This window comes from Sphaerodactylus townsendi, linkage group LG05 (genome assembly GCF_021028975.2).
Source record: "Sphaerodactylus townsendi isolate TG3544 linkage group LG05, MPM_Stown_v2.3, whole genome shotgun sequence".
NCBI lineage: Eukaryota > Metazoa > Chordata > Lepidosauria > Squamata > Sphaerodactylidae > Sphaerodactylus > Sphaerodactylus townsendi.
In genome coordinates this window covers 55,649,534-55,658,932 of record NC_059429.1, presented here as the reverse complement: position 1 = coordinate 55,658,932, position 9,399 = coordinate 55,649,534, and positions in this window count along the sequence as shown.

Here is a 9,399-nt window from a genome sequence, read left to right as displayed (position 1 = left end):
AATGCACTTTCAAACTGCTTTCAGTGCTCTTTGCAGCTGTGCGGAATGGCAAAATCCACTTGCAAACAGTTGTGAAAGTGGTTTGAAAACGCATTATTTTGCGTGTGCGGAAGGGGCCTATGACTCAAAGAAGTGTTGATTTGCCTTAGAATGTGGAAGGGAGAGATTGATGGTGTGACTCTGCCTTCATTGTGATGAAATTTGGGTGGAGGAACAATATAAGAGACAGCATCAGCCCTACCACTCTCTCTGTTGATCTTCTGGTGAGGGCAGGAGGGGATGGCAAGGAATATCAGAGCAAGAAGCATATGGAGTAATAAGTATGGGGGGAGGAATCAAAGAGGACCAAGGTAATTTTAGCACATTCAGTGGTAGCCTGGCCAGTCCATATATCCCCTTGTCAGATCATTTCCTTGGAGCTTGCACTTCCAGCATGCACAACATTCACAGGCTCTGCTGGCTGCTGCTGGCCTTTGCTCTAGCACCACGTCCTCCTCCTCTTCAGGCTATAGACTACTTGTTCTTTCATTCTTCTCCTAGTGTGTATTTGCTTAACAGTAAAAGGCTTTCATTTATTTCCTGAAGCTTAGGTGAATTTTATTGCTAAGGCAATACTCCCACTTTCCACAGTGCACAAGCTAGCTCTAAGGCAACAAGTTAATGGGCTCCTGAACACCCAACATGAAGAAGCTGCAAACTTGAGCTTTTGAAAATGGCATTTGAAGTCCTCTAAGAAGTCTATAAATTTTTACTACTTCTTGGGTACTAAAAATGTTGTATTGTGTGAGAGCACAGTTGTGATTTGTGATTATATTTTGCTGAACTCCTTGTTGTTGCTAATGTTATTAATTTATGCTGTAATACTTTGGTATAACAAAAAGGCTGACTATAAATGAGTTAGTAAAATAATTCAGATAAAACTAAATCATACAATAGAACCAAAACTTCATACAAATTCAAGGAATAATTCATTTGAAGGAAGACCAGAGACAAATAATTTAATGGTCCTATTGATTTTAATGGGAAAAAGTGAAGCATAACTTCCATAGTAGGATAAATTAAATTAAATGTGGTGAAATTTAATGGGATCAAATTTTACATTTGATTTGAAATTGCAACATTTTCAGATTTGATGTTGGGCCTACATTGATTTCTTTACAAGCACAAAGTACTTCTGTCAGCAAAATAGAATTTCCTTGTCTATCAGTACCCAGTTGAAGCCCACTGGGATGCCTGAAATGCTGCTTCTGGGGGAGAGCAGGCCATTACTAATGGTGTAAGAGCCATATTGGGAGGTTGCAGTGGGGAGGGGTAAATTGGTGGAAATTGCCCTTCCATTAGTGGAATATTTAGAAATTTTAAAAAGTAAATCTTAAATGATTCTTTATTAAATGGAGACAATAATATTAAGTATGACACTTCTAAGTTCAGTCATTTAAAATATCCAAAAAACCGTGAATATTGGGAAGAATTCTATTAAGGAAACATTAGATTCTTGCAAGAAAATTTGAAATAGAACAATCAAATGTTGTTTTTCTGTTTCCCATTTTTATTTGCTCCCCTCCAAAGAAACCCAGAAAAAACAAAGATTTTTTTACAAAGATATACATAATGTAAAAACAAAAATATAACAATAGTGGTGGTGGATCTAGACACGTCCTGTACATGGTTTCCAAATATTTAAAATAAGTCCATGCACAATTACCATCTATATGTCATGCATTCAAATACTGATAGGATTCTAATGTCCTCAATTCATTCCTTGACGAGAGGTGGACTTTTATCTTTATAAGTGTTATAAGTGTTTCAGCTGTAGTAAGGGCACAGAGAATCCATTTTCACTGAACATCAGTTAGCCTCTAAGAAAGGGGGATGGTTGTTTTCAAGGAAGTGTGGGCAAAAAACTCTATCTAGCCCAGCTCAGCTGTGGTTTAAAAGATGGGTGAAGAAAATAATACCCAAGACTCAGGTTTTAAGAGAAAAAAATATTTTTTACTGTATAGATCCAATATCTGTCACAGGGTGCTCCCCCCTTCTCTCTGAGAGAGTCACACCCAACCAGACAAAAGTCCTCTCTTCTTATGCCTTCAAAAATACACACGTCATGATTTCCTTACATACATACCCTTCACCTTGAAATCAAATTTGCTAGTTTGACTTTTAACACAAAGATAGAATTTTCCTTTGTTCTTGGCCTTGTTGTCCCTTCCATAAATAAGGCAATAAAACTAATTCCAGCCTTCCTGGTTTCAATCAAGACAACCATTTTCCAACTTTCCTGAAGGGGGCTATGTCCAAAGAGAATCTTCTCCAGGATAACACGATTTCACATGCATCTTATTTACTAAAAAAGTGAAAATGATTGTAATAATGTGGCTTCCCTAGAATACATCCTATGCATACCTTTCATATTCACTATCATTTCAGAGTTCATTAAAATACAGGAAAACACATTTTAATTATCTCATCAAATTCATCTCTCCTCTAACCTTAGACATCATCATTTCTGTGTTTATTAACTTAGTCCCTCTTATCTAGCTGAGGATGCCTTTAGGTCTGTAAGACATGCTCTGTCTCACGTCTTTAGTCCTATACTCAGATGTTATAAATTCCTTAGTGATATGACAAGATCTTCCCTGCTTTATAACTTGCTGACCAGTTACTTTTACTACTGAGAGACTCCTTGATTTTTAGTATATATAGATCCCTTATTCTTTTATATCAAATATAATATTCAAGCCTATTTTCCAGTTCCAATAGAAGAAGCACCAATTTTTCAGCATAGCTGCTGGTACCACTCCTTACATAAATTTAAATTTAAAGAGCTTTAAGGGGCCCTTTGACAGGGGCTGAACAAGCTAAACAAATGGCTTTTTCAAATGATGCTTTTTTCCAGCTCCATTCAAATGGTTTCTTTTCCCCCCTGGTTTGGTGTATTCAAAAACACATCTCTTAACATAACCTATAAATTGGTCCAATGTAAAACTTTCCCTACCAGTCCAAGTCTTCCATAAAAACAATTTCTTCTCAATTTTTAGGTCAGGGTTGGCCCATAAAGTTAATTTAGCATCTGAAAATTCATCAAATTGATAATATTGCACCATTATACATCAGTGTTCTCTAGCTGCAGAAATTTCAAAAGAAACTGTATCTACTCTAGCATAAGTAGACCCTAGTGCATTCAATCAAATGTGAGAGAAATGAAAATGCTAAAAGAAGGTGAAAAAAATATTTTTGTTGTATACTTGTACAATATTGTTGTATTATCATTAGCAGCAATTTATCCATGATTATCTGTAATGTCTCATGAGTTTAATATTCACACCTGTTTTTTTATTATTTCAATCACATCTGCCACTAATTATATTTGTTATTTTAAAACTGAAAAGGAAGAGCTTTAAAACTATGGCAATTTGTTTGAAAATTCCCCCTCAAATTTAACATATTGAAAAAGGTGAGTGGTATTTTAATAAATAAATACATTTGTTATTTATTTAAACAGTTTTATCTCATCTCTGTCCAAACAGGGATTCAAGGTGGCTTGCATCTGCTCTTGGATTTCAGGAATCAAAAAACTGATAATCATATAATACATGATTCACCTGCACCCTCAGTGCTGGCTTCCTTGGTATATACTCTTGTGAAACAAAAATATGTAACAAATATTTCTGACACTGAAATTTGTTTATCCTCCACTCCCATGGAAATTATATTGGACATATTTATTATTGTCTAGATTATTCAAAAATATGTAAAATGGGGGAAAAATGGTGTAAATGGGCAAAAATGTGTTATGCTTCAGTAGCCTTAATTTTCCCTTCATGTTGTAAGGGAATATGATAGACAAAGGAGGAAAAAAACCAGGTTTCTAAGATTTTATATAAAGAGAAAGGTAAAGCACACAGGTACAAATCAGAACAGAAAAGACAACAAATGATTTGTGACTAGTGAGGATTTGAATGAATTCTAAACTCTCACCTACACAGCATGTCTACACACTGTCATCAATCCCCTGATTCCAATAACAGTGCAGATTATTGTTTGACTAAAACAAAAATTGAAATTCTCTGCACTTTAACTCAAAGACAAATATAGAAGAAACTGAAACCACTCACTTCTGCTCCCTGGAAATATCAGATGCATTACACAGTACAAATACACACAGTGCAGACACTGTTCAAAATAATTATCTCCATCATTCCAGCAGGAGTTTTCCATAAAAATCAACAGAAGATTCTGGCAGATGCAGCAGAATCTGATTTTTTTCTGAGTACAGCTTTTTGAAAGGAATTTTTCTTCCCACAGGTTGAAGAGGGAGGGGGGGGGGGCTGCTGAAGCTAGCATTGTTTTAGGATAGAAAGGACTTTAGTGTCATTTACTTTTTTTTCTAGCCAGAGATTTTTTAAAAACCCAAAAACTTTAAAAAGTAAAAAATGAAAGTAAACCACTGGGAGCGTCTGCTATATTATCACAGTTGAGTGGGGCCAACACAACCTCCAGTGTCCCTCTTGGAGGCTCCAACAGGTCTCATGCTAGAGAAAGAAAGGTGTTAGTAGCACCCTTGATCTTCCTCCCATCTTTCTACTGCCCTCCATGTAGCCAGTTAGCAGGAAGGCCAACCTATCCTCCAGGCCTTAGTCTCTGGGCCTTGTAAAAAGACCTCCAGGCCCAATCCTTCCTATCTCCCTGAGGATTGCCTCTCACCCTGGGTCAATTGCAAGGATGCAGGTAAGGGGGGGTTCTCAGGTTCAACCCCCCCATTGCATGTCTGAAGCTCTGCCCCCCCGTTTGTGGGTTTTTTGTATTTTAAAGTGTTTTTTCAGTTTTTTTGGCTAGTGGTACCAAAAATTTAGAGAATCATCTAGAGACTGACCTGATGATACCCTCCAAGTTTGGTGAAGTTTGGTTCAGGGAGGCCAAAGTTATGGACCCTCAAAGAGGTAGTCAGGAAGCAAAGGAGTGGGTGTAAATGGGAAATTCTAACAATGAAGAGATGTAGGGAGTGGTGTCCCCCAAGGATCTGTTTTGGGACCAGTGCTCTTTAACCTATTCATAAATGACCTGGAAGTAGGGGTGGGAAAGGTAGGCTGTCAAGTTTGCACATAATTAAATTATGTAGGGTGGTGAGAACCACAAAGGATTGCGAAGAACTCCAAGCGGACCTTGATAAATTAGGTGAGTGGGCTAATAAATGGCAAATGCAGTTCAATGTAGCAAACAAGTGATGCACATGGGGCAAAAAATCCAAACTTCACATACACGCTACAGGGGTCAGTGCTATCAGTCACAGACCAGGAAAGGGATTTGGGTGTCTTAGTTGATAGTTCCAAGGGAATGTCAACTCAATACATGGCAGCTGTGAAAAAGGCAAACTCTATGCTGGGGATCATTAGAAAAGGAATTGATAATAAAACTGCAATGATTGTCATGCCCTTATATAAAGCAGTGGTGCGACCGCACTTGGAGTACTGTGTTCAGCTCTGGTCGCCACATCTCAAAAAGGATATTGAAGAGATAGAAAAAGCACAGAGAAGGGCAACGAGGATGATTGAAGGACTGGAGCACCTTCCTTATCAGGAGAGGCTGCAGTATTTGGAACTCTTTAGTTTGGAGAGGAGACATCTGAGGGGGGATTTGATTGACATCTATAAAATTATGCATGGGATAGAAAATGATGACAGAGAGAAATTTTTCTCTCTTTCTCACACTAATTCACTATTCAAGCATTGAAAAATAAAGTCAGTAGAACTAGACGCTAATAAAAGGAAACACTTCTTTCACTAATCCTGCAGATTGGTAAGCTTGGAATATGCTGCCACAGGAGTTGGTGATCGCCACCAAACTGGATAGCTTTAAAGTCAGCTTCACAGATTTATGGACATATAAGTGGATCTTCTGGCTACCAATTCTGATCCTCCTTGATCTCAGATTGCAAATGCCTTAGCAGACCAGGTGCTCAGGAGCAGCAGCAGCAGCAGGCCATTGCTTTCACCTCCTGCATGTGAGCTCCCCAAGGCACCTGGTGGGCTGCTGCGAGTAGCAGAATGCTGGACTAGATGGACTCTGGTCTGATCCAGCAGGCTAGGTCTTATGTTCTTATGTTCTTATGTTCTTATTGATAAGGTGGTGCTTCTTAGACTTTTACTACCTGAATTTCCTCCCAATTGGAATTGGATCAGAGAGATTTTATCAGCCAAATACTTGAAATAATATTGGAAATTGGAAAAGGAAAAACATTCCAACATTGGAAGAATGGGAACATAAGATTTTAGAAACAATGAACTTAAGACAGATTAACTTGGATACTGCGAGATCACGTGGATCAATTTGAAAAGACTTGGAAACCAATTACTTCTTATTTTAGGATTATGACTGTTAAATAAATTTAATTTGAATATTTGACTTCTTGGGCCTTATGAAAAATATCAATATAGGTATGAGTTTAGAGTATTTGGGTAAGAAATTATTATTACAAGTCAGTTTTTTAAAACTGATTAAAATGTCATAGAAAATACAACAGGTATTTTATTTTGTTTGATTTAAATAACTAATTAAGACAAATGTGTTCCAGATACAGATTTAATGTTCTACCTAGGCAAATCAATTTATAAGGCATGATAATGAATTAGACTGTAAGTGTTTTCTTACAGTATGGCTGGAAGCTTTATGTAACGAAGTGCTTTTACTGACCATTCTTTTTTGTTTTCGTTGGTAATTTTCAAAATAACTTCAATTTCTGTTTGTTTGATTATCTGTTTTTTCTGTTTTTTCCTTTTTTTCCTTTTCTCCTTTTTCTTTTATTTAACTAGAATTGATACATTTATTAGTATCATTGTTATTAGTTTTTGTACTTTAGGATTTTGTTTACTTGGTGTATTTTAAAGTTTGTCTTTTCTTAAATAAGATAAAATAATATTGTATAAATTATAAAAATAACACAAGAGCTACATTCAAGTCCAATAGCACCCTAGAGACTAACAAGATTTTTGGGATATAAGATTTTTTGTGAGTCAAAACTCCCTTCAATTCTGTTCCTTTTTTGGTCTGTAAGGTGCTACTGGACTTCTTTTTACTCTAGCAATTTCTGCAAAGGTTTCCCAACAGCAGAATGTTCAAGTTTACCTTCTCATTTGTACAAAAAAAATATGGTGTACACTAGCATGATATTGAATAGCAGCACACACACACAACACACACCCTGCCAAATCAACAGTTTCACTAAACATAACCTCTCTCCAAATTCCTAATAATAATTTCTGGTTTGTCAATGTAGGAACATTCATATTTGTCCCAAACTGAAATCAAATTTAATCTTAGTGAAATGTCTGATGGCAAATGTATTTATTTTATCTAGTCTAACTTCTAATTAGGTATGACAGTGAAATCCTACAGAGATCTTGTGTTACCAATGACTGGCTTTTTCACTGCTAAAATGACACCCAGTTTAGTGACAATTGAGATGAAAATGAATGGAAACTTAGCAGTGAATGAACCAGACCCTGGGATACCTTGCTAACTTTTTCTGAACTTTTTTTTTGCTTTGCTGACATGTATTTTATCATTCCTATGTCTTATCCTCAAAATTTTGCTGTACATGAACATTAGTAAAAATTTATAGGACCTGCTGGCATCAAGCTTCCATTTTGTTGACTTTTCTCTTTTTCTGTATTTGATCACAACCTTTCTGTAGCCATCACATGCAGCCCAGATGGAGACCCCCTTTGCCTGCTGATACTTTCTGGAGAATCCAACACATACTCATTGGGCACAAAAACGGTCTCTGGGAGAAAAAAGGAGAAAAAGAAGAGTTGCATTTTTTATTCCTCATTTTTCTCTACTGTAAGGTCTCAAAGTGGCTTACAATAACCTCCCCCACAACAGTCACCTTGCGACATAGGGGAGATTAAAATACTTTGTATATTCACACAGGCTTCCTAATATTGGATAGTATTATTATCTATTAGATATTAATGTGACTATTTAAACTATCATAAAAGTCCCAGTTTTGCAGAGCCTCATCACTTTATCAATCATCCTTCTACTGAGCCACGTGGGAAAATATCAATGTAAAAGAAACTTTTTTTATTTTCCATTTGCAATACAGTCTTTGAGAACTCAGCAGTTTGGATTTAAAATAACCCAGGATTGAGAAGCAGGATTGTACCTCCCCTTCCGCCCTCGCCCCGCCAGACGCGTTGAGAGTCATGCTGCACACTTTGATCCATTCCAGTGGAAAGGTGAGGGGGCATCACTTTCAACAGCATCACTTTCAATATTGTTTAGACAAGGGAGCCCAGATTCTCCTTTTAAATCCACCTTAAAGAGAGAATCTGGGTTGTGGGTTTTCCAGCTGTGTGGCCATGGTCTGGTAGATATGGTTCCTAATGTTTCACCTTCATCTGTGGCTGGCATCTTTAGAGGTGTATCACAGAGAGAATTATGTTATACACTGTGTCCAGACTTCTCTTATAACGGCCGGAAAACCCACATAGAAAAACATAATGAAAAATTAATTCAAAATAATTACATGAAGATATGGATTGAAATCAAGAAAAATTTGGATAAATGGGGCAAAATGAACTTTTCTTTATATAGAAGATTGTCACTGTTCAAGATGATGGCATTTCTGATAGGCTTGGAGATTCAAGTGCAACAAATATCAGGTTTGGCCCATATCTGAGTGAATTCAGGCATATTCAGGTGAAAATTGGCCAAATATATCCTGCCCAAATGAACGAATTCTAATGCAAGATATTTGGGATTTGGGGGTGTTTTTTGTGTTTTGGCCTGCAGGGAGCGCATTGCTAAAGCAAGTGGCACAAAAATTTCAGGTATCATTTGGAGACTGTCCTGACGATACCACCCAAGGTTGGTAAAGTTTGGTTCAGCGGGGCCAAGGTTATGGACCCCCAAAGGGTGCCCCCATCCCCCATTGTTTCCAATGGGAGCTAACAGTAGATGGGGTCCATAACTTTGGCCCCCCCAAACCCTTTGAGGGTCCATAACTTTGGCCCCCCAAACCAAACTTCACCAACTTATGGTATCATAAGGACAGTCTCCAAATGATACTCAGAAATCTTGATGCAACTAGCTTTAAAAATGCACCCTAACAGGCACCCCACAAATTTGCCTAGATTCTCTGCTTTGCAGTGCCTTGGCTCCATTGAAGCCAATGGAGATTTTCTGAGTGTGTAAGCAGGCTGCACATTTTTTAAGATAGAGGCACCAGACTTTCAAAGTGGCTCCAGGAGGCCCGTGCGAGTGGTCCCGAAGCCCCACCAGCATTAATTATGCCAATGGACATCCGTTTCTGCTGCCATGCACAAATGGCCGTCGAGATATCAAGGTAGTCTAGTCTCTTTTAATAGTTACCATCTTTCAAACACTGCACAGGGATAA